The sequence below is a fragment of the Dendropsophus ebraccatus genome, chromosome 15 (assembly GCF_027789765.1).
Source record: "Dendropsophus ebraccatus isolate aDenEbr1 chromosome 15, aDenEbr1.pat, whole genome shotgun sequence".
Classification (NCBI taxonomy): Eukaryota; Metazoa; Chordata; class Amphibia; order Anura; family Hylidae; genus Dendropsophus; species Dendropsophus ebraccatus.
The window spans coordinates 29,396,261-29,404,104 of record NC_091468.1 but is presented as its reverse complement, the minus strand read 5'-3'; positions in this window follow the sequence as shown (position 1 = coordinate 29,404,104).

Here is a 7,844-nt window from a genome sequence, read left to right as displayed (position 1 = left end):
CCAACTAGAGCATGAAAGGGTTAATGCAGACCTTCTCAAGGCTAAAGCTGAATATACTAACCGCATGACCGAGGATAAAGTCACTGCCTTCTTTTCTAAATTGGACAACGATCTGCTTTCCTTTCAGGATGAGATTAAAGAAATTAAAAAAGAAAAATTTCTAAGAGATAAGCTGGACTATGACCAGGGTCGGGTGTTTACCTGGAATACCAGAAATAAAACAAAAGGCCATAGCAACAAAAATAAAAGCGCCTTCCATCTAAAGGCTATGGATTATGGCACAACGGACTCTGACTCTAGTCAGTCTGACAATGGCAATAAACATAGGTCGGACCCCAGCAGATCCAGGGGCAACCCTTTAGGAGGCCGATCCGGAGAGGGCGCACGAGGAGGCGGAGACACAAACCGCAAGAGAGCCCCCAAACGGAAGCAGGTATCTTGGAAGTAACCTCCACCAACACAACCTCCCCTGATCCTCCTAATGTAGTCAACATTTCAGGAGTCGATCTACCGGACGGCTGCGACTCCTTATTAAGTAAAGGGTTGAATTTTGGCCTTCATGAAGAATTTTCCTATGAAAACTTTGAGGCTGATTTTTTCAAGGCCATCAGGAAAATCAATCTACATAAGTTTTTTAGTATCCATAAAACATCTACGTCTAACTCAGAGCTTTCCACCCCTCAGTACCATATTGGTCCCTTGGGTTTCTTCATGCCAGAAGAATTGACTATCCAAGACCTATCAAGTATACATATCTTATCTACCCTAGACGGTGAACAACCTGCATCACGTCTAGTGGTGCATACAGAAGAGCCTTTCTTGGGGGGTAAGCCTTCGACATTCTCTCCCCAGATTCCTCCAGGCGGAGCAATTGATATTTTTTATAAATCTGTACTCCGGGATGCTAAAGCTCAAATATACCCCAAGCCTGAGAACAATCTGACACAAAGTGAGAAACGAGCAATGGACTGGCTCAAAAAACGACCCGATCTGAAAATTGTGCGTGCAGATAAAGGGGGCTCTACTGTTATTATGCAGAAGAAACACTATTTAGAAGAGGCTTATCGCCAACTAGGCGAGACGATCACATACGTCAAGATTGACAAAGATCCCACCCTCAAGATCAAAGAGCGGTTACGGGGACTACTGCACAGAGCAGTGGCTAACAAAGCCCTTGATCAGAAAACAGCCGAAAAGCTCATTCCTGATTCCCCCCGTACCCCGAAATGGTATTTGTTACCAAAGATACATAAGTCACTGAGCCGGCCGCCGGGCCGTCCTATCGTTTCGGCGGTCAGCTCAGTGACGGAAGGAGTATCACAATATCTTGATTGGGCTCTTCGCCCTCTGCTCCCCACCTTTGCCACCTATCTGAAAGACACTAATGACTTTCTACACGCATTGGACACCATTTCTTGGCAGTCTGGTTATTCTATGGCGTCCATCGATGTCGAGAGCCTGTACACCCGCATCCCTCATGATGCGGGTGTGGGGGCTGTCGATCACATCCTTGGGCGCACGGGCCAATCACCAGCCTTTAGATCTTTTATCAGTGAAGCTCTTCTGTTTGTTTTGGGTAACAATTGCTTTATGTTTGAGGGAGATTGGTATTGTCAGGAGACCGGCACTGCGATGGGCACGCCGGTCTCCTGTACGTACGCCAATCTCTTTCTCTCTTGGTTAGAACAAAATTTAATTTTCTCTGTTAATAACCCTTACATTAAATATATTGTTTCTTTTTTCAGATATGTGGACGACATTTTCATTGTTTGGAATGCCTCATCTGAAACATTCCTTGAATTCGTCACATATCTGAATACTCATAATTTTGTGAACATGTTTTTTACATCTAATTTTGGTGGCACTAAGCTGGAGTTTTTAGATGTTAAAATTGAAATTATAGATAACTCTATTCATACATCAGTTTTCCGTAAGGAAACAGCATCTAACGCCTTGTTACATTATTCTAGTTCACACCCCCCATCTGTGAAAAGATCAATACCCTATAGCCAAATGATCAGAATTAGACGTATCAATAACCATGACGAGTCCTTCCATGTACAGGCTAATCAGTTGCGCAGCCGCTTGCTGACCAGAGGTTACCCCTCTGACGTCATCAACGACGCGTACCTTAAAGCCTGTAATATAAGCACCACCTCCTTACGTAAACCCAAATTGAGAGAAAATAAGTTTCATAATGACAGCCTTAAAAGGTTCACATTTTCTTTCCAAAATTCTCCCATGAATGAGACCCTGAAAAATATCATCAGGAAGCATTGGTACATTTTGGAGCAGGACGAGGACATAAAAAGTGCCGCCTTCAACAAACCCCTATTCACTTTCAAGAAAAGTAAAACCATAGGCGATATATTTTCGGCTGGCAAAGTTAATCGCCCTAAGTCCTGGCTCACTAAGTCCCTGCCCTCTGGCAACAGACGATGTGGACAGTGTCAATACTGCCCTCAGGTGCTGGCACAGTCATACATCGTCCTTGGAGGCATTGAATGCTTCATAAAACAATTTATAACATGTAAAACGACCCATGTTGTATATGCAGTCATCTGCCCCTGCCATAGATACTATATAGGTAAAACTAAAAGAGCTATGTGGGTTCGTTTTAAAGAGCACCTTTATTCCCTGCGATCCGGTAAGGGCGTCCCACGCCTTATTAATCATATACGCAACGATCATGCAAATGACGCTAAATGTTTAAGAATTATAGGCCTGGAAAGGGTTAACCCCCCCAGCAGTGGTATTGACTGGCTCAAACTCCTTTTAAAATGTGAGACGAAATGGATCATCCGATTGGATGCCACAGGGGTGTCTGGTCTCAATGAGAGAAATGACCTCAATGCTTTACTATTTTAGCATGTTACTCCGGCTTGGTTTTAATGTGTTTTGCATATGTGTTTTTCGCAATTTATAACTTTTTGTACTATTTTCACATATGTCACATGACCTATAAACACACCCCCACCTGTGTTAGACACGCCAGACCTGACGAAGCGCGATAGCGTGAAAACGTTCGTCTGATTGCACCTGCTCCTCCACCTTCCCCCTTCCCTGCTTTGTTCATACCCGGATGAATAAATGAATGTTTTCGGCAATCAATGGTGAGTGACCGCCTCTCTCTTTCTACCCTGTTCCATTATAGTAGTTATATTCTTGTATATAGGAGCAGCATTATAGTAGTTATATTCTTGTATATAGGAGCAGTATTATAGTAGTTATGCACAAGCCAAAAAGACAGAAATGGCTGCACATCGCACCCATGGCTGACAAGAAAGCTATTCAGCTACATTTAAAACCAACATCAGAAGTTAGTATATAATTTAGCCAAACCATATTGCCTCATGAACCACATGCAGGTCTTCTGATACACATGAGTCCCTAACCAAAAAACATCACTGTGCCGTCAGCGACCACAATCCCCGCAAAATGTGCGCAAGCAGAGAAGGGGGGCCACTGAATGGCCCTGCAACCCCATTGTCACAGGACCAGACCCTAAAAGGCCACCCCAGACCCCACAGGCGCCACCGGCAGAAAAAGTGGATGCCAAGCAACACAAGTGTGAACAAGCTCTTACCTCTCTCCATTCCTCTGCAGGTAGAATGGGAGAATACTAGGAGATCCTCCCCTTATGTACACAGGTGCTTCCTGCTAATTTGGATCACATGGGTCTTACAAAGCACGAGTGCTAGCTACAATGAAAAAAGGGACAGAATACATAAAATATGCACAAGCCAAAAAGACAGAAATGGCTGCACATCGCACCCATGGCTGACACGAAAGCTATTCAGCTACATTTAAAACCAACATCAGAAGTTAGTATATAATTTGGCCAAACCTGACTGACACGGTACAGAGTTAGCGTAGGGACCCGTGTGAACCAGGATACCGGTACAGGGTATTGGTTTGATCAAATTGGATACCAAATTCCTGGTGTTTGTTTTTAAAGTAGCTTAGCGGCTTTAGTATCAGCCATAGGTGTGAGGTGCAGTTGCACTCTTCTCTCCATTTCACATTTTGTAACTCTCCCTCTCTCAGCAGTTGGCACTCCCCTTCATAAGACCCACGTGACCCAAATTAGCAGAACACACCTGTGCTCACACGTCAGTACCTCCATGTTTTCCCATTCTGTCTGCAGCAGTGTGGTGAGTGTAATACCATATTCATACTTGTGTCATTTGGGGGCAGCGTTCTCCACCGGCGGTGCCGGCAAGGTCTGTGTGGGGCATTTTGGGTTTGGTCCTGTGACAGTGGGGTTGCAGGGCCATTCCATGGCCTCACTTCCCAGCATGTGCACGCCTTGCGGGGGAGGCAGTCACTGACTGACACGGTACAGCAGAGTTAGCATAGGGACCCGTGTGAACCAGGATACCGGCACGGGGTACACGGGGCAGTATGGTTTGATCAAATTGTATACCAAGTTCCTGGTGTTTGTTTTTAAAGTAGCTTAGCGGCTTTAGTATCAGCCATAGGTGTGATGTGCAGCTGCACTCTTCTTTCCATTTCACATTATAGTAGTTATATTCTTGTACATAGGGGCAGTATTATAGTAGTTATATTCTTGTATATAGGGAGCAGTATTATAGTAGTTATATAGCGGTAGAGTGCAGTCGGCACTGTCAGCAATGCTAGCAATAGAGGACGTATAGTAAAGGAACCAACCTGATGCGCTTGTACTTGTGGTGCTCCCAGACTAAAGGGTAAGAGTAGGCAATGCAACAACAGGAGAAGAGAGAGACTGGGGCACTCACCGATATTCCAAGCAAAAGTCTTTATTCCGATAGACTAAAATCCATGGTGGAGGGAGGACAGGTGGAATGGCGGGCGCCTATACCCCGAAACGACGTTTCACGCCGTTATAGTATTTATATTATATTGCATTATAGTAGTTATATTCTTGTATATAGGAGCAGTATTACAGTAGTTATATTCTTGTACATAGGAGCGGTATTATAGTAGTTATATTCTTGTATATAGGGAGCAGTATTATAGTAGTTATATTCTTGTATATAGGAGCAGTATTATAGTAGTTATATTTTTGTACATAGGGGACAGTATTATTGTAGTTATGGGCACATGACCACTGGCAAGTGAACTGATTAACATTGATTATAGGGAAAGATTAATGCCGGTGAACCCCACAAAATAAATACCTTCAAAAAACAGAACAACTGCTTTTAAAGTATTTTTAATTTATCTAAATTGAACATGTTACAAGTTTCAACAATTACACATCAACAATTATGTGGTTAGATATAATAGACGCCAAACAATTTGGAGTTACTGAGCTATATCCAGCTGTGGGAGAGAATTAAGGACTGATTAATGGTTGAATTTTTTCTCCAGCTTGGATGCTGAAACAAACTCATTAAGCTTTTAAGAGTAGCTATAATGTGTTTATTGAGGGAAATGTGAACTGCCATTCAAGAGACTAACGGCATTATCAGAGAATTTCCAGCAGAGATGCTGATGCTGTTTTCTTTATATATTGTACTGTGTGCAGAAAACTCCAGCCAAACAAAAAACCTTTGTGTTCCTGTGTTGTGGTCTCTTAGTTTTTTCAGTTCTTGAATGCAGGTAAATAAACTCATAATGCAGATGGTCCAACAGATGTTAGCAACAGTCTGAGTCAACAGACAGTGGGCAATACTTTTAATTTTCACTTTTAAATACTAACTAATATGTAATATAAAAATCTCTCGTGAACTTAGCATCTGCTCCCTTTGGCCAGCCAAAGGTTACAGGTGTGCCTGATGTCATTTCACAGTATGATATGAGCCGGGACTGTTAGTAAATGCACAAGCTCTAATCTTTCAAATCACCTACCAGTTTAGTCATACTGTGATTCCATTTGCTGCATCTTCTGTTTTAGTTCTTGTCCATACTTCTGGACTACAGTGGCCACTGACCTCAATTCATTCTGTAGGCTCCAATGAAAATAGTTCCCAGTTATTAAATTCAATGAATATAAAATAATAAAAAATAAATTAAAAAAGATATATATATATATATATATATATATATATTTATGTATATATTAGTGGTGATTTGGATTACGAGCATAATTTGTTCTGGGACCGTGCTTGCAATCCAAGTCCACTCTTAAACCAAAGCAAATTTTGCTATAACAAATCACTGGAATGCAGACAACTGGTTCCACATCCCAAAAATAATGATTTTATTTTCTGAATAACATGTGGAACAGATGAAACAAACAATTAAAAACAGCTGAATATGTGATATTATAAATTACTGTACATTATAGCAATCAGTATGGGGAGTATAATGTATATTAAGTGTGTAAACCTGATAACAAAGCAGCAACTTGTAGATACAGAATGAAACTGCAGATCCGCATAATGCAATAGCGTAGTACAACAGGTTAGAATAGAGAAGCAGCTGCTGTCAGAGGTCTGTGTGGTCACATGACAGCAATGGGGAAGGGGGTGTGCTCAGCATGGACCAATCAGGACTGACAGAGACTACAGGCAGCATGAAGGAATGAGCAGGACAGATGTGGGCACATACATGCAGCACTCTCTGTCAGGGGAGAGAGGGGTTACAGCTATGGAGAGATTACCTCCACAGTCCTGTCCCCTGATGCAAGCCCCAGCCTGAAGTGGATCTGCTATGATTTGGAAGGTGAGGGAGACTTCCTGGGTCAGAGTACAGTGCTGTAGACACTGCTATGCAGATCATGCCCCTCAACTCGCCCTCCTGCCCAGTATAACTCTTAAACCAAGGTACCACTTGTTTGCAATGATGTAAATGATGATCATGTTCATTATTTTGACGTCCACGGTAAAAATGTTCGTTATTCAACGCATCTTTCCATTGACTTCAATGCATTGCCACTGAAGTTAGTTAAATCACGTAAATAGTGGATGTTTTTTTTTAAATATCAAAATTGGCTGCTTTTTTCTATTTTTGACATTGTATGAACATAGCCATATTGTGAAAAGTAAAATTTAGAATAGGGAAAAAGTTTCAAATTCATATGGCACATGGCAAAACCATATTGCTTTAGATTAATAATATAATATAACGTTGTACAGCTACTGCCGTCAATTCATGTCTAGGATTTAATTTTTTTGAGAATTCAGGAAAAAATTCCCAAAAAAAGCCAATATTCTTGTAAACATGGAGTCTAGGGGGGGAAAATGCCAACCTTTCTATAAAAAAAAAAAACCAAAGCAGGCCCTGCAGTTGCACAAACCTGCATACACACTGAAAATGTCAAACTGTGCTGACAAATACACCACAGCCCATTGACTGTAAGATAACATGAGTAAGGGAGAGGGGATATACGTTGGCCCTTCTAACCATCCCTCCTCTGCACGAAACCAAGGATGTGGTAGATAATGGCCATGACTTATTTATTAGCATAAAGATCCATCAATTTACAGACCATATAATGCACTGTGTCTATCGATAATAATCTATGGGCCCTATGATATTTTATTTCTACTTTTATGATTAATGTTAACCACGATTTTAACATTTATCCTACTTGATACCTACAATTAAACGTCATATAACAATATTGCTTTGAGGAATGATATTGTTTTAGTCACATTTTGAGTACATTTGAGAACAATTTCAGCTACTGTAGGTACAGGTGAGCTACACCTTAGATTGTCAACTTAAAGGGGTAGTGCGGCGCTAAGAAATTATTCGCGAAATAACACACATTACTTTGTCATGTATGTTATGTATGTGAATCGCCCCCTTCCCCGTGTTCCCCCACCCCCGCATGTGTACCCGAAAGTGTAGTGTACCATACATACCTGACGCGCGTCGTCCCCTGTCCTCGATCTTCTGTCAACGACGTAATC